This window comes from Aquarana catesbeiana, linkage group LG01 (genome assembly GCF_042186555.1).
Source record: "Aquarana catesbeiana isolate 2022-GZ linkage group LG01, ASM4218655v1, whole genome shotgun sequence".
NCBI classification, from domain to species: Eukaryota; Metazoa; Chordata; class Amphibia; order Anura; family Ranidae; genus Aquarana; species Aquarana catesbeiana.
Window position 1 is genome coordinate 915,395,521 of NC_133324.1, and position 19,169 is coordinate 915,414,689.

A 19,169-nucleotide genomic window follows, 5' to 3' on the forward strand; every position below is an offset into this window, starting at 1 on the left:
AACAGGGATGGATTAGGTATCTCCAATGCAGGCTATTTAGTATTTAGGAAGTCAAAGTACAGTGGCACCACTGAACTGTTGAATTGATCATTTTTCACCCAGCTAAGCTGGTTTTTAAATCAATTTTTGTTGAGTCTGGTTCTGTTTGCAGGGCCACCCACAGCTCAAATTTCATTGTGATTTTGTCATAAGGGTCCTCGTTCGGTGATTTCTTATTACATGCTGCCCTGGTGGGGACATGCAGACATCGAAGACAGTCCAGACCAATAATGTGTTATTGAATATGGAGTGAATGCATATAGGCAGGAAATGGCTGAAAGAGGCTGGAGGAGCACTGAGATGAAAAAAAAAAAAGATAAAAACAGTATTTTATGGGAAACTGTATAACTGTTGGGGTTTAAACCAGCACTTCTCAACCAGGGCTCCATAGAACTCTAAGGTTCCTCCAGAGCTTGCCAGGGGTTCCTTGAGCTTTGCCAGATTTTCATTTGATGGTGCCTGCATAGTTCCAGGGCCAACACCACTTAACAAAGCCAGCAGCATGACTCCAGTTATCTTTTTACATGTCTTCAAAGTGGATATAAACCCCATTCATGAAATTTGAGCTGGGCACATATATATTCAGTGTTTTCTTATCTCTCTTCAAAGCACTAAGTCCCGTGGATTTCTCCTGCTCCGTTCTTCTGTTATTAGCATGATAACTTCTGACACGTTCCCCATCAACTGTGATAAAACCAGCCTGCAATTTGTGCTGGGGGAAGTTGCTACAGATTAGCAGAGTTATTGTCGTGTCACAGGACAGCCATGCAAATCTCTGCCTATGTGGAGTGGGGGTGTGTGCCTTTCCTCCAATCAGCTGTCTTGTCTGTATGCCCAAACTTCACTTCCAGTGCTGAACAGGAAGAGAAAATCTCTAACCCGATTAGAACTTTCTAAAGAATATATCAAGCTGAAGACAGCAGATAAACATGTAAAACGTATGAAGGAGGATTTGTTTCTCTGTGTATCATCTGAGGCTGTTGACTTCACTGGGTATATGTGAGGGTTTACATCCACTTTAAGGTTGGCATTCTGATCACCACTGTAAGGGTTGCATTCTTCTTAACCACTTGAGGAAAAATCATGTACATTTACATCATTTGATTAAAATGGTTATACCTGCAGTTGCGGTCGGCTATCTCATGATAACAACCAATGCGGCTAATGAGCCGCTCGGCCATTATCATAAGGAGCGGAAGGGGATATCCCCCCGTCCGGCCTCCTCCCGCCCGGGTCTTCCATTCCACCAGGAGACCATAGTGACCATCCGGAGTCCCAAAACAAAGCTGGAAACGGCTTTGATCGGGTCTCCGATGTAAAAACATGGAAGAGACGTCACAATGACACTTTCAGTTTACTCGGCTGCCAATGGCGCCAATTAAAAAAAAATGACAGTATTCCAAAATGCCGATTTTTGGCGTTTTAATTACCTTGAAGTGCAAAGGAGGGATTTGGGGTCTTTTAGACCCCCGATCCCTCTATAAAGAGTACCTGTCACTACCTATTGCTGTCACAAGGATATTTACATTCCTTGTGACAGCAATAAAAGTGATCCGATTTTTTTTTTAAAGAGACAGTGTTAAATAAAATAAAAAAGATAAAATTAATAAGTAACAAAAAAAGTCATTTTACAGCGATCCTGTCCCCGTGGGCTTGCGCACAAAAGAAAACACATACATAAGTCATGACATTTTTAAGTATCGCTGTTGTTCGCCATTCCACGAGTGCATGCAATTTTAAAGCATAACATGTTAGGTATATATTTACTCGGCGTAACATCATCTTTCACAATATGCAAAAAATTAAGCTAACGTTACTGTTTTCTTATTTTTTAATTAAAAAAAAAAAAATTGAAAGACCGCTGCGCAAATACCGTGTGACATAAAATATTGCAATGACCGTCCTGTTATTCTCTAGGGTCTTTGCTAAAAAAAAATATATAATGTTTAAGGGTTCTAATTTTCTAGAAAAAAATACTGATTTTAATTTGTAAGCAACAAGTGTCAAAGATAGGCTTGGGGCTGAAGTGGTTAATGACCACCACTGTAAGGGTTGGTCACTGTAAGGGTTGCACTCTTCCTGAATGACCAACACTGTAAAGGCTGGATGCTTCCTAATGACCACCACTGGCCACCATTACAGTAAGGGTTGCACTCTTCCTAATGACTACCACTGTAGGAGTTGCACTCTTCCCAATGACCACCACTGTAAAGGGTAGGATTCTTCCTGATGACCACCACTGTAAGGGTTAGATTCTTCCTAATCACCACCACTGTAATGCCGCATACACACGATAAGACATTCCGACAACAAAATCCATGGATTTTTTGCGACGGATGTTGGTTTAAACTTGTCTTGCATACACACGGTCACACAAATCTTATCAGAAATTCCAATCGCCAAGAACGCGGTGACGTGCAACACGTACGAGGAGCCGAGAAAAATGAAGTTCAATAGCCAGTGCGCCTCTTCTGCTTGATTCCGAGCATACGTGGAACTTTGTGCGTCGGAATTGTGTACACACAATCGGAATTTACGACAATGGATTTTGTTGTCGGAAAATTTAAAATCCAGATCTCAAATTTTGTGTGTCGGAAATTCCGACGGAAAATGTCTGATAGAGCCTACACACGGTCGCAATTTCCGACAACATCCTATCGAACCTCCCATCGAACATTTTCCGTCGGAAAATCTAAAATGACCACTACTGTAAGGGTTGCACTCTTCCTAATGACCACCTCTGTAAAGGATAGAGTCTTCCAAATTACAACCACTGTAAAGGTTGGATTCTTCCTAATGAACACCACTGTAATGCCCCGTACACACGGTCAGATTTTCCGATGGAAAATGTCCGATCGGAGCGTGTTGTCGGAAATTCCGACCGTGTGTGGGCTCCATCGCACATTTTCCATTGGATTTTCCGACACACAAAGTTTGAGAGCAGGATATAAAATTTTCCGACAACAAAATCCGTTGTTGGAAATTCCTATCGTGTGTACACAAATCCGACGGACAAAGTGCCACGCATGCTCAGAATAAATAAAGAGATGAAAGCTATTGGCCACTGCCCCATTTATAGTCCCGACGTACGTGTTTTACGTCACCGCGTTTGGAACGATCGGATTTTCCGACAACCTTGTGTGACCGTGTGTATGCAAGACAAGTTTGAGCCAACATCCGTCGGAAAAAATCCTAGGATTTTGTTGTCGGAATGTCCGAACAAAGTCCGACCGTGTGTACGGGGCATTAGAGTTGCACTCTTCCCAATGACCACCACTGTAAGGGTTGGATTCTTCCTAATGACCACCACTGTAAAGGTTGGATTCTTCCTAATCGCCACCACTGCAAAGGTTGCACTCTGCCCAAATGACAACTACTGTAAGGGTTGCACTCTTCCTAATGATCACCACTGTAAAGGATAGAGTCTTTCAAATTACAACCACTGTAAAGGTTGGATTCTTCCTAATGACCTCCACTGCAAGGGTTGCTTTCTTCTTAATGACCACCACTGTAAGTGTTGGATTCTCCCTAATGACTACCACTGTAAGGGTTCAATTCTCCCTAATGACCATGGCTGTAAGGGTTTGTTTCTTCCAAATTACCACTACTGTAAAGCCTGGATTCTCCCTAATGACCAACTCTGTAACGGTTAGATTTTTCCAAGTGACCACCACTATAAGGGTTCGAATCTCCCTAATGACCACCATTGTAAAAGTTTGATTCTCCCTGATGACCACCACTGCAATTGTTACACTCTTCCTAATGACCACCACTATAAAGGTTGGATTCTTCCTAACCTCCGTAATGGCCCGTACACACGGTCGGATTTTCCGATGGAAAATGTCAGATCGGAGCGTGTTGTCGGAAATTCCGACCTGTGTGTGGGCTCCATCGGACATTTTCCATCGGATTTTCCGACACACAAAGTTGGAGAGCAGGAGATAAAATTTTCCGACAACAAAATCCGTTGTCGGAAATTCCGATCGTGTGTACACAAATCCGACGGACAAAGTGCCACGCATGCTCAGAATAAATAAAGAGATGAAAGCTATTGGCCACTGCCCCGTTTATAGTCCCGACGTACGTGTTTTACGTCACCGCGTTCAGAACGATCGAATTTTCCGACAACTTTGTGTGACCGTGTGTATGCAAGACAAGTTTGAGCCAACATCCGTTGGAAAAAATCCATGGATTTTGTTGTCGGAATGTCCGAACAAAGTCCGACCGTGTGTACGCCCTATAAGGGTTTGATTTCTCTGTAAGAGGCTTTTTTCCCATTGATCCCTGATCAATTGAATTGGTTTAAGCTTGGGCTCCAAAGACCAGAAAATTATTTAAGAGGTTCTGAGAGAGGAACACTGAGAGGTTGAAAGAAGGTGGTTTAAAACTTCAGTAAGACTGCTGATGGTACTTTTTAGATGCTGGCTGAAGATTACCCTCTGCTGGCTACAGTCTGTACTGCTACGAGTACACACCATGCAAAAACCATATAAACAATCATTTATAAAGATTACCAGAACAACGTGCACTAAGACTTAATAAAAATAAATTTAACATGTATATTTTTATTCAAAAAGCAATTAATATTCTCCAGTTTTGTTTTCTCAATAAGTAAAATTGTGCATAACTTTATCCAAAACGCTCTATGTAATTATAACAGTATTTTTTTTCTCCCAAAAATACACTTACATGCTTGTATGCATTCCACTTGTCGCTTCCTTTTATCTAATTTTGTTACTTTAATTTGATTTGAGACTGATAAAAATGACTTCAAAGCCGATCTTAATCAAGACGGCCAGCTTGTTTAATTATATCAAAAAGTATCCTAAAACTGAATTAGCAAACAAAAATGCAAAACTTTTGATTAGTTACTGTGCCATGTGCTAACTAGATTACTCAGGATAAGATGAAATTGTCTAGACCGGGGTTTCATTTTTTTTTTTTTTACTGTTCATTGTGTACGAGATGGATGAGGACAGATAAGAGTGGAGGAGGATTTATGGCGCCGGCTGTGGTTGGGTGGGAAAGGGTTAAAATGGATTCATTAGGATAAATGGTTCTTATGTCTCATCTTTTGTTTCAGGCTGTAAAGACACATTAGGTTCAGCAGTTGATAGCTATGGTCAAGCAGCTTTCTTATATTTTTTTTATTCTTTTCGTAAAGTGAAAGTGTGTGGACAGCTTTATTTTACATTAAGTCTACACACTAATATTTTGTATCTTTTTTTTTTTGCTATTTATATTGTTTTATTTTGTGTATTTTATAATATTTATAATAGGGTGCATCCAATCAAGGTGTTTTTTCACTGCCCGATTGCTTTCTGCCTGTGTCACTTTCTTGTTTGTGACACCCCCCCCCCCCTGGAAAATTTAAGGAAATTTCTCCAAAGTTTTGGAAAAGATTTTGGAAGGTTTCTGCTCTCTGCCTATTCTACTGACAACCATAGTATTTTGAATTTCATACCATTTTCTTTCCCAGAATAGCAAAAAAAGGGCACATAGAGAGGGTAAATCTTCGTAGCTGGGGTACAGTCAGCAGAAAAAACAAGGGCTCCAGTCTTTCCCCGTTTTCTCTACAAAAAAAAAAAAAAATAGCTTTAGATACACTCTGCTTAAAGCAGAGATTCAACCAAAAATAACAAAATAAATAGGCAATAGGAAAAAGAAAATAAGAAAATAACAAAAGCAGCTTTTGCTGCGATATTTAGCTGTAATCCAGAGATTTACCTAACAGAACTTTTTTTTTTGCCTCTAGATGTCTGATTATCAGCTTTAGGGATGCCCAGGTTCAGTTTGAGAATTGTTCGGTGAATGGATCCTGAAATCCGTGCCCCAGTTAAAAAAATGTGAGCCGAATCTGCCAAATATGAAGTTTTCCATTTCTGGGCTAATAGGCATGGAGATTGAACATTGCCCTGGGTTACATATACCAATGCAAAAAAAAAAGATTAAAAAAAAATACTTATTCCTTTTGGCCAGGAGCAGTGCTTTTTTATAAATACGTATATTGAAACATTGAAAATGCCCAATATCCAGAGGCTGTGGATAGAAGGGAATGATATTACACACATGGTGAACTTGTCCCGATGTCAAGCGGTTCTGGATCCGCATGTACAACTTAATTTATTCCCTTACCCAGGTGAACCTAATTTAAACTCCACAACAGGCCCTACTGGGAAGATCAGTGGAGGGGAGCCTGGGGCTCGTGAGACAGTTCATTTCTTTTATTTCCACAGCAGCCAGAATCTCAACTGCGAGATCCTGGAAATCTCTCATAATCCCATTTGAGCTCTTGAAGGCCAAGTTAACATGGATCATGAAAAATGAATGCTTGTCTGCAATTCTACATGACGGATTGGCCTTCTTCGAGAAATTTTGGGTTCCCCTGGATAAAATATATTTTGGGTTCCTCTTAAGAGTGACTGAAACCTGTGTTCTGGCGGTAGAGGGTGCACTTATTTTCCTCTTTTTTTTTTTTCTTCACCCTGTTTTTCTACTTCTTCTTTCCATTCTCTTTATCTGTTTGCTTTTCTTTTGTTGGTTTTCTCCATTGCATGTACTACACCGTACATAAGCTACAGTAACAAGTGTTGTGCAGTGTGATGTAGGAGAAAATTTGTTCTCTAAAGCTGGCGTGGTACACACTATACAGTATCTCACAAAAGTGAGTGCACCCCTCACATTTTTGTAAATATTTTATTATATCTTTTCATGTGACAACACTGAAGAAATGAAACTTTGCTAAAATGTAAAGTAGTGAGTGTACAGCTTGTATAACAGTTGTTTCCCCTCAAAATATCTCAACACACAGCCATTAATGTCTAAACCGCTGGCAACAAAAGTGAGTACACCCCTAAGTGACAATGTCCTAATTGGGCCCAATTAGTAATTTTCCCTCCCCAGTGTCATGTGACTTGTTAGTGTTACAAGGTCTCAGGTGTGAATGGGGAGCAGGTGTGTTAAATTTGGTGTTATCACTCTCACTCTCTTATACTGGTCACTGGAAGCTCAGCATGGCACCTCATGGCAAAGAACTCTCTGAGGATCTGAAAAAAAAAGTTGTTGCTCTACATGAAGATGGCCTAGGCTATAAGAAGATTGCCAAGACCCTGAAACTGAGCTGCAGCACAGTGGCCAAAACCATATAGCGGTTTAACAGGACAGGTTCCACTCAGAACAGGCCTCGCCATGGTTGACCAAAGAAGATGAGCGCACGTGCTCAACGTCATATCCAGAGGTTGTCTTTGGGAACTAGACATATGAGTGCTGCTAGCATTGCTGCAAAGGTTGAAGGGGTGGGAGATCAGCCTGTCAGTGCTCAGACCATACGCCGCACACTGCATCAAATTGGTCTGCATGGCTGTCGTTCTAGAAGGAAGCCTCTTCTAAAGATGATGCACAAGAAAGCCCGCAAACAGTTTGCTGAAGACAAGCAGACTAAGGACATGGATTACTGGAACCATGTCCTGTGGTCTGATGAGACCAAGATAAACTTATTTGGTTCAGATGGTGTCAAGCGTGTGTGGCAACAACCAGGTGAGGAGTACAAAGACAAGTGCGTCTTGCCTACAAGCATGGTGGTGGGAGTGTCATGGTCTTGGGCTGCATGAGTGCTGCCAGCACTGGGGAGCTACAGTTCATTGAGGGAACCATGAATGCCAACATGTACGGTGACGTACTGAAGCAGAGCATGATCCCCTCCCTTCAGAGACTGGGCCGCAGGGCAGTATTCGAACATGATAACGACCCCAAACACACCTCCAAGACGACCACTGCCTTGCTGAAGAAGCTAAGGGTAAAGGTGATGGACTGGCCAAGCATGTCTCCAGACCTAAACCCTATTGAGCATCTGTGGGGCATCCTCAAAAGGAAGGTGGAGGAGCGCAAGGTCTCTAACATCCACCAGCTCCGTGATGTCATTCTGGAGCAGTGGAAGAGGACTCCAGTGGCAACCTGTGAAGCTCTGGTGAACTCCATGCCCAAGACGGTTAAGACAGTGCTGGAAAAATAATCGTGGCCACACAAAATATTGATACTTTGGGCCCAATTTGGACATTTTCACTTAGGGATGTACTTACGCTTGTTGCCAGCGGTTTAGACATTAATGGCTGTGTGTTGAATTATTTTGAGGGGACAGCAAATTTACACTGTTATACAAGCTGTACACTCACTACTTTACATTGTAGCAAAGTGTCATTTCTTCAGTTTTGTCACATGAAAAGATGTAATAAAATATTAACAAAAATGTGAGGGGTGTACTCACTTTTGTAAGATACTGTAAGTGACTCCTCCAGCAGGGGAGGTGGATTTGCCCCTCCTTTCTCCTGGAGGTGTACGCCATTGTTAATACCGGTAGCTATTAATGTAGCCATATATAGTACTTCTCCATAGTCTAACTCCTAACAGAGAGACGGAGAGGCTACTTAAACAGTGGCTAAGATAGCAGCTTCCTTGGCTGAGAAGGATAGGAGGGTTTACTTCCACTTTAAATAGTGTATGTGAATGGATTATTTTTGAAGAATAAGAATATTGTTTTGTGTCACTTTATGTGCAGCCAAAAATTCTACAAGGCAAAGCTGCCCCCTTTACCTTTGCAGCCTATAGCCGAATGGAAAGTCCTGCCCACATCCAATCAATTTGAGATAAATCCTCATCCAGTCGTTAAGGTTGGATTGGGTCTTCAGTATCTCCATAAACATGAAAACTTCTCTACAAGTCAGTGAAACTTTGTCTAACTCTTAGGTAAGTGGCCAGCCTAAAATACAAATTTCTTCCAGCATTTTAAGAAATCTATACACACACCACACTTGGTTTGATAGAGCTAAACTCACTGTAACAATAAATCAAAGCCTTCCCTTTCAATCAGCCATGTTTCAGTCACAAAAAAAACACCAAAAGCAAAAAAGAAGAAGAGAAAAAAAAAAGTAATTTAATTCCCCCTCAATGCAGTCATCTGAACGAGTCTCTTCAAGATTTCCTTTAGAAGAAATTTAATATGACTTCTTTAATCTTAGCAGTAATTTCCTTCCCGTGTGTTTGTCAGAAAGCATAATTTGTTCTTTTTTATGTGGATAGACAATGTAGGTCATATTAAAATGACATTCTTTTTTTATTGTGTTATTATTCAGGATGTTCAAGTGGTTTCTGTCTCTTCGATATACTTGATAGGCCTTGTTGCTCTCTAGAAGCATGTTGTGATGGAAACTTCCCGAGTTATATTTAGTAGGTTGATGTCACCACTCCATCCAACAAGGCCACAGAAAAGGGGTCACCCACTATTAGGTGGTCTTTCTAGTTCTCTATTATACATAATAGGAAGTTTATCTGTGGAGTATTACACCTTTGTGCTGTATGATTATGCAGTGGTGAAAACACGTTTGCCTGGCAGTTCTGGCTTCTGGGTTTCAATCTCACCAGGGACAATGTCTCTGTGAAGTATCAGTGATGTTTCTGGACAATAAAATATATGTATAGGCCAAACATTTTTGGATAGAGTAGAGTTCTACAATCTTTCTAAATAAAGGGCCAGTTTACTGTCCTTCAGGTTTTAGATGGACTAGACTATGTCCAGCGGGAGATTAAAATGCTCTAGGCACCAGTGGGAGTAAATGATGTTCCATAATTGGTGTCATGATTGGTGGGAAGTATGATGCCCCATCATTGGTGTTAGTGGAAGAAATAATTCCCTATTGTTGGTGTCAGTCTAAGGAATAGTGCCCCATTGCTGGTGTCATTGGAAGGAATTATGCCCCATCATTGGTTTCAGTGGAAGGAATAGTGAACTATCATCAGTGTCAGTGGGAGCAATAGTGTCCCATTATTGAATGGAAGGAATAGTGCTCCATCGCTAGTGTCATTGTGAGGAATTATGTCCTATCATTGGTGTCAGTGGGATGAATAGTGCTCTATTGTTGGTGTCAGTGGGAGCAATAGTGCCCCATCATTGGTATTAGTGGAAGGACTAATGCCCCATCGTTGGTGACAGTGTGAGGAACAGTGCTCCATTGTTGGTGTCAGTGGGAGGAATAGTGCCCCATTGTTGGTGTCAGTGGAAGCAATACTGCCCCATCATTGGTATTAGTAGCAGGACTAATGCCCCATCGTTGGTGTCAGTGTAAAGAATATTGCCCCATCGTTGGTGTCAGTGGGAGGAATAGTGACCTCTCATTGGTGTCAGTGGGAGGATTAGTGCCCCATTGTTGATGTCAATGGGAGCAATAGTTTCCCATTGTTGGTATCAGTGGAAGGACTGATGCCCCATTATTGGTGCCAGTGTGAGAAATAGTGCCCACTTTTTGGTGTTAGTGGGAGCAATAATGCCTCATCATTGGTATAAATGAAAGGACTACTGCCCCATCATTGGTGCCAGTGTGAGGAATAGTGCCCCATTATTGATGCTAATGGGAAGAATAGTGCCCCATCCTTGATGTCAGTGGGAGGAATAGTGCCCCTTTGTTGGTATCAGTGGAAGGAATAATGTCCCATTGTTGGTGTCAGTGGGAGGAACAGTGCCCCATTGTTGATATCAGTGGAAGGAATAATGTCCTATTATTGGTGTCAGTGGGAACAATAGCGCCCCATCATTGGTATCAGTGGAAGGAATAATGCCCATCATTGGTATCAATGTGGGAAGAATAGTGTTCCAAAGTTGATGTCAGTGGGAGGAATAGTGATCCATCGTTGGCTTCAGGGGGAAAAACAGTGCCCCATCGTTGATGTCAGTGGGAGGAATAGTGCCCCAAGGTTGGTGTCAGTGGGAGGAATTGTGCCCCACTGTCGGCTTCAGGGGGAAAACAGTGCCCCATCATTGATGTCAGTGAGAGGATTAGTGCTGCATATCAATGGGAAAAATAGTGGTCCAAAGGTTGGCTAAAGGCAAGCAAAGGGCCACATCCAGCCCACCTGTCGCAGTTTGGAGATCACTGGGGTAGAGTAAGGAAGAATTAGGTTTTTGTTGCAGTCAATGTCCCAAGCTTACAAGATGGAATCCGAAATGTTCACAGCTGTGACCAGAACAAGTGGTGAGGATAAATCATCCAATGGGAACTATTTGGGAGAGATTTCCTCTTACACCCTGTTTCATCTTTAGGGTCGGACGTAAAGGGAAAAATCTCTCTAACAGGACACAGAGATCAGAAAACAAAACGACAGACGCTATAACCCTTATCTTCATTATGCTTTATACATTTTAAAGTTGACGTTTAAATGCCTTTATGGGTGGATGTCCATCTGGTGGAGGGGGTGTTCGAAGGCAGGCTGTATTTGCATTCAGATTGCCCTAAGTAACACCCACACGTGATGCTGAATTTCCATGATTGAAAGAACTGAAAACCAATAAATGAAAGAGGTGGGTCAGGGACAGTGAGAGCTAGATGATGCTATATGTGCCCCAGACAGGAATAAGATGGGCTCTATCTAGGGCTTTTTTTCTCAAAGAATAGGTGCAGGAACTCCCCCCTTTCCAAGTCACCTCTTGTCTCCCCACTACCCACCTCTGAGCACCATTCCTTGGTTCCACCCCCTACCCACCTCTGAGCACCATTCCTTGGTTCCACCCCCTACCCACCTCTGAGCACCATTCCTTGGTTCCACCCCCTACCCACCTCTGAGCACCATTCCTTGGTTCCACCCCCTACCCACCTCCCATGACCACCCCTTTTAGAGAATACAGAAGCATGTAACATTTGTATTACTAAGCAATGTCTATGGAACTTGTTAATGATAACATGAAAATAAGTAAAATAGATCTCTTGCAGTCAGCAACAATAGATCCCCCCCAGAAATAATGGACCACCCACAAAAAAATACCCCCCCCCAGCAACAATAGACCCCCGGCAGCAGCAGCAGATCTTCCCGCAGCCAGCATCAATAGACACCCCAGCAACAATAGATGGCCCCAGCAAAAATGGACCACCTACAACAAAATAACCCCCCAGCAACAATAGACCCCAGGCAGCAACAGCAGATCTCCCTGCAGCCAGCATCAATAGACACCCCAGCAACAATAGATGCCCCCAGCAACAATGGAGCATCTACAACAAAATACCCCCCCCCCAGCAACAACAGATCTCCCTGCAGCCAGCATCAATTGAGCCTCCAGCAGCCAAGAACAATAGACCCCTCCCTCAAGTTGAGGGAGGGGTCTATTGTTCTTGGCTGCTGGAGGGTCAATTGATGCTGGCTGCAGGGAGATCTGTTTTTGCTGGGGGGGGGGGGTATTTTGTTGTAGATACTCCACAGTAGATCCCTCCCAGCAGCAACTGTCCCCCCAGCAACATAAGACCCAACCCCAGCAACAACAGACCCCCTCCAGCAGCAATAGATCCCCCAGCAGTCAGCATTAACATCCCCTGCTGCACACTCCAGCACCCTTTGCAATTACATACATTCAGTGCTGGAGGTGCCGGAACTGCATTCCCGCTGAAAAAAAGCCTTGGCTCTATCTAACTTGCTGCAGCGTCTAATGCACACTATGAGAAGTTGTTGTCAATCCTAAACTGGACCCTGAAGTACGTCTTTTCTGCCACAAGAGTCCCTCAGTATTCCAGGCTGAATGACAGCCAGCATCGTTTAATCCTCTTCCCTCAAGGCCAGGCTGTCATGGACCCTCCCCCAACCTGTGACTGCACAGATGCAGCTCAGTAATGAAGTATTCTCTCTGCCTCTCTGCTTTCTCCTCCTATCAGCATGCTGCTTGTCAGCAAATGAACTGATTTACGTCTTTTGCTGCTTCTCCCTCTCCCAGCCTGAGTTCTGCCGTACATAGGATTGTAAGAGGTTGATACCAAATTGAATTCAGTATGGAGGAAGGGGGTAGTGGCAGCCAGGGGAAGGCGGAGATGAATTAATGGAGCAGCTGAGCTCAGGGTGGGCTGCAGTAGTATCTGTTTATTGGTTGAACAGTGAAGTGTTACAGGAGTCCAGTTATAAGGAGCCAGGTTCTGGTTAAGGCACAAACCTGCAAAGTGTAAAATATTTGATAGTGTTGTCTTCCCCGGAAATTAGACTTTTCATTATGGGTTAAAAAAAAAAAAAAAGTTCCCTAACAAAAACCGATGGATCAAAATAAATAAATAAATGGAATGTAGAGAATTGGATTAAAATTCTGAAAGAGAGGCAATGATGCAGTGAGACTATAATTTTCTCTCTACTTACCTCCTCCATGCTTCGCTGCACGGGTCCTGATTTTACTAGACCTTATCAAATCAAATAAATCTGTTTATTTATTTTTTTTTTCTATTTTTTTTTTTTTGTAGTGTATCCATCCCCTTAAGTCATTTAAGTGAGACTGCTGCAATGCCCTTGATTGAAAGGACATTGGATTGTCTTTTTTTTTTTCAGGGAGTACAATTTTAATCTGCCCAACACAAAAGAATTTCAGTGTGAGTCTGAGCAGATAAAAGGAAAGAAAAAAAGGTACACAAAACGCTGGATAAATTAAGGTGAAAGGTTTGGATGTCTAAAAGGATATAATCTAATAAACCGGTATTGGGGACAAAATGCTGAACAATGTTACCTTTATTGAAGATGTAAGGCAGCACATCAATGCAAATACAACACATAAATATGAATTCATGAACCGCCTGTGTCTTCCAAAAAGTCCACTCATCCAAATTACTAAAGCCTAAACTTATAGTTGGAGGTTAAAACTTTACCCTGTTTGAAAAAAAAATGAAAAGTCGTCAGCTACAAATACTGTAGCTGCTGACTTTTAATAGAAAAAACACTTACCTATCCAGGGATCCAGTGGCGTCCTCACCCGGGCCAGTTCTTCGCCGGGTCCCCAGCACCACCATGCTAACTGTGGAAAGTCAGCTGTGACTCCTTTCGGCTTCGCAGCTGGCTTCCCACTGTTTACTCTGTGAATGGTCCCGCAGGCTTCTGGAACCTATGACGTTTCCCAGAAGGTTACAAGCGGAGGAGCCTAGGCAATCTGACCAGAAGTTAGAGCAAGTACCTGTCAAAACCAGGTACCCACTCCCCCCCCCCCCCAAAAAAAAAAAAAATCCCAAAAGAAGAAGAGGAGGGATGGGGGCTTGAGGGCATACAGTGGAACTCCCACTCTAGGATGAAGTTCCACTTCAAACTGCAAAGACAGCTTTCCCTGACTTTAAGTACTATCCCTGAGAGACGAGTGACCTACTCTAGCCACATGCAAAATGTGCACCAAGCCCTAGAGTCTAGGTCTAAATAAACTCTGCCTAGCACAAGATGGCTGCCTAGAGTCACATGTGGCGCCAGCATCCAATCATATAGCTGCTCTCTGTGACCTAGGAAACCATAGAGGAACTAAGTTCAACTCCCTCTGCAAGGTCACTGTGGTTACTCACCACCTGCAGTGAAGAAAGGAGAAGGCATCTGCCTACAAGACCACAGTGATCAATGCTTCTGTGCTCAGTCATCTATGGAGACTTCTGTGCTCAGATATGGTTTGCATTCACACTGAAGCGAACAGTATCAGGCCACAAGTGAACTATGTCCATAACCACCTCTTCCAAGTGTTCCTGGGCACACCTACAGTACATCATCACCTGCCAACCAGACCACAGGGATCTATAAAGAGTTAGCTCTGTGCTCAGGTAAGATTGCACTCAGGTAGGCAGTTACAGTCTATTTTCTCCCATCACACTGGGTATGGTTAAACTGAACCATGCCTTAGTTTGATTGCCCCCCCCCCCTCCCCCCCATTGGTCTGCACTCCAAATGTTCCTGGGCACACTTACATCATCATCTGCTAACCACCAGACCACAGTGGTCCCTGCTTCTGTGTTCAGTCATCTATGGAAAGTTCTATGCTCAGGCACGGTTTGCACTCACACTGAAGGGAACCATACCAGACCACAAGTTAACTTTGCCCAGGACCACCCCTTCCAAGTGTTCTGGGCACACTTACAGTATCTCACAAAAATGAGTACACCCCTCACATTTTTGTAAATATTTTATTATATCTTTTATTGTGACAATAATGAAGAAATGACACTTTGCTACAATGTAAAGTAGTGAGGGTACATCTTCTATAACGGTGTAAATTTGCTGTCCCCTCAAAATAACTTAACACACAGCCATTAATGTCTAAACTACTGGCAACAAAAGTGAGTATACCCCTAAGTGAAATAATATAATAATAATAATAATAATAATAACTATAATGACCAAATTGGGCCCAAAGTGTCAATATTTACTGTGGCCACCATTATTTTCCAGCATTGCCTTAACCCTCTTGGGCATGGAGTTCACCAGAGCTTCACAGGTTGCCACTGCAGTCCTCTTCCTCTCCTCCATGATGACATCACGGAGCTGGTGGATGTTAGAGACTGTGCGCTCCTCCACCTTCTGTTTGAGGATGCCCCACAAATGCTCAGTATGGTTAAGGTCTGGAGACATGCTTGGCCAGTCCATCACCTTTACCCTCAGCTTCTTTAGCAAGGAAGTGGTCGTCTTGGAGGTGTGTTTGGGGTCGTTATCATGTTGGAATACTGCCCTGCGGCCCAGTCTCCTAAGGAAGGGAATCATGCTCTGCTTCAGTATGTCACATGTTGGCATTCATGGTTCCATCAATGAACTGTAGCTCCCCAGTGCCGGCAGCACTCATGCAGCCCCAAACCATGACATCCCACCACCATGCTTGACTGTAGGCAAGACACACTTGTCTTTGTACTCCTCACCTGGTTGGCGCCACACACGCTTGACACCATCTGAACCAAATAAGTTTATCTTGGTCTCATCAGAACACAGGACATGGTTGCAGTAATCCATGTCCTTAGTCAGCTTGTCTTCAGCAAACTATTTGCGGGCTTTCTTGTGAATCATCTTTAGAAGAGGCTTCCTTCTGGGATGACAGCCATGCAGACCAATTTGATGCAGTGTGCGGTGTATGGTCTGAGCACTGACAGGCTGACCCCCCACCACTTCAACCTCTCCAGCAATGCTGGCAGCACTCATACGTCTATTTCCCACAGACAACCTCTGGATATGACACTGAGCACATGCATTCAACTGCTTTGGTTGACCATGGCAAGACCTGTTCTGAGTGGAACCTGTCCTGTTAAACCGCTGTATGGTCTTGGCCACTGTGCCACAGCTGAGTTTCAGGGTCTTGGCAATTTTCTTATAGCCTAGGACATCTTTATGTAGAGCAAAAATTCTTTTTTGCAGTTCCTCAGAGAGTTCTTTGCCATGAGGTGCCATGTTGAACTTCTGGTGACCAGTATGAGAGAGTGAGAGCAATAACACCAAATTTAACACACCTGCTCCCCATTCACACCTGAGACCTTGTAACACTAACGAGTCACATGACACCCTGATGCCCTGTACACACGACCGGTTTTCCCGTCGGAATAAACTCTGAAGGTTTTTCCAACGGTGTTCCGACGGAATTCCACTCAAGCTGTCTACACGGTCACACCAAATTCCGACCGTCCAGAACGCGGTGACGTACAACACTTATTACGGGACTAGAAAATGGAAGTTCAATAGCCAGTAACCAATAGCTTCCGTCTCATACTTGCTTCAGAGCATGCGTTGTTTTTGGTACGTCAGAACAGCATACAGACGAGCGGTTTTCCTGATAGGAAGTGGTTCCGTCGGAAAAATTTAGAACATGTTCTCTTTCTCCGATGGGGCATACACACGATCGGAATTTACGATGAAAAGCTCCCGTCGAACTTTTTCTGTCGGACATTCCGCTTGTGTGTGCGCGGCATTAGATAAGATAACAGATAATAACAAGCTTTCTGGCAACATGGTGTCTTTTTCAGCTGTGCAGATAGAATGAGGAGCAATAGGGAAGAGATACATAGGGGGTCACTAAGAATCCTGTCCTTCCGATAAGGAAAATATCTTGGATATTGACCCAAGAAAAAGCAATGAGTATTATTCAAGACGATGTTAAAAGATTTGACACTATCTGGGCACCTTGGACTGAATATGTCCTCTCCTCATCCTAACTGACCAGGATTTCTTCCTCCCCCTCGTTGTCTACGCTGTCCTCTGTCTTTCTTCCTCTCCTCTTTTCTATACCCTCCTTACCTCTTGTGCTTTCCTCTCTTTCCCTTTTGCTAGCCCTTAATTGGTTCCTTTGTCCTGTTTCACACCATAGAGTGGTCGACAACACAGCTTTACTTGATGTTCAAGTATTCTCAAGATCCTATAGGTTATGTAGGTGAGCATTATATGTATAAGTTAGCATACCTAAGAGTGGAAGGTTGTATGTTATGGAAAGCTTCCCAGTCCACCCACTACTGGGATTACATCTTGGGAGCTCAGCCTCGGGGGGGCTTGGGAAAAAGCAATGAGTATTATTCAAGACAATGTTAAGAGATTTGACACGATCTGACAAGATTTGACACCTTGGACTGAATATGTCCTCTCCTCATCATAACTGACCAGGATTTCTTCCTCCCCCTCGTTGTCTACGCTGTCCTCTGTCTTTCTTCCTCTCCCCTTTTCTATACTCTCCTTACCTCTTGTGTTTTCCTCTCTTCCCCTTTTGCTAGCCCTTAATTGGTTCCTTTGTCCTGTTTCACGCCATAGCGTGGTCGACAACACAGCTTTACTCAATGTTTAAGTATTCTCAAGATCCTATAGGTTATGTAGGTGAGCATTATATGTATAAGTTAGCATACCCAAGAGTGGGAGGTTTTATGTTATGGAAAGCTTCCCAGTCCACCCACTACTGGAATTTTATCTTGGGAGCTCAGCCTGTGAGGCTTGGGAAGCCTGCACTCCCAAGTCCTCTCTAGTGATTTTCAAAAGGATGCGATTAGGTTCAGGTGATTGAAAATCAATCTTCGGGACAAAAATTTGGAGTGCAGGTTCTAAAATATCTTTCTTCCTCTAATAGTAAAGCATAACATTGTTCCCAGGCTAATAATCCTCCCTACCTGCTCGGCCTGAATTCCTCCCCACTCTCCCAATCTCTCTCTCATATATGCTCAGCTTGTATTATGTTGTCTGCTGTTGTCAACTTCTTATTTGAACCTTTTATAGGAACCTTGTTATTGCATTATACTTGAATAAAAATATTGAAAGTAAGAATCCTGTCCTTTATCTGCAGTGGAATCTTTGTGCCGATGTCCTAGTATTCTGCCGGTTAGGTGTTAAATGTTCCTTAGCAATGGTAACGGAGAATAATGCAGGTGCCGTGGCTCTAGGTTTTTCTTCAACCTGAAAAAAATAGTGAAGTGCCTTTCTTCATATCTTCAGTGTTTAGTGACAGAAGCGATGATCCCCTCCATCCCAGGGGACTTCTTTTGTTTCGCTGTGCGCACATAAGCTTTCAACAAACTTAAAACTTTTTTTCCTAGATCACACTTTTATTTATTTAAAGGAAAACTTTCATTGACGACGTACTGCCTTAGCTGACTGACTAGTGCAGTCGTTCCTCAGAGACCACGTGTAACCGGTAGCAGAGGCTGGTCATGTGAGTGCCATTATTACACACCCACACATTGCCACAGGCTGAGATTTATTGAGATAAATAAAAGATTTTTTTTTTTTTTTGCAATGAAATTGTGTAAAGTGTACACTCTATTCTCCTCCCTCTCCCGTGATGTCCAAAACAAGACAGACAAAAGATCTAACCTGACTGGGCACCATTTATCTCTGTCAGAGCTTCCTGTTTCCACCACAATTATAAGGATCAAGCGATGTTGTGAATCAATTTGCCTCAAATTCTCAGAATTGCATTCACGAATGACAATGACTGTTAAATATTCATGACTGCTGGTGAGCATAGGCTTTAACCCACAAATACCGTCCTTTACATGGAACTTTTCCCAAAAAACGACATGTAGACAGAATCCATTGGAAAGGGCCAGGCCACAGCTATATTTAACCACTTCAATACTGGGGCACTTTCACCCGCTTCCTGCCCAGGCTAATTTTCAACTTTCAGCGCTGTCACACTTTGAATGACAATTGCGCGGTCATGCAACGCTGTACACAAATTACATTTTTATCATTTTCTTCCAAAAAATAGAGCTTTCTTCTGGTGGTATTTAATCACCTCTGGGTTTTTTATTTTTTGCTAAACAAATTAAAAAAAGACCAACATTTTTGAAAAAAAAATTCAAAAGTTATAAAATTTTGTTTTCTCCTTCTCTGACGGACACTGATGAGGCTGCACTGAC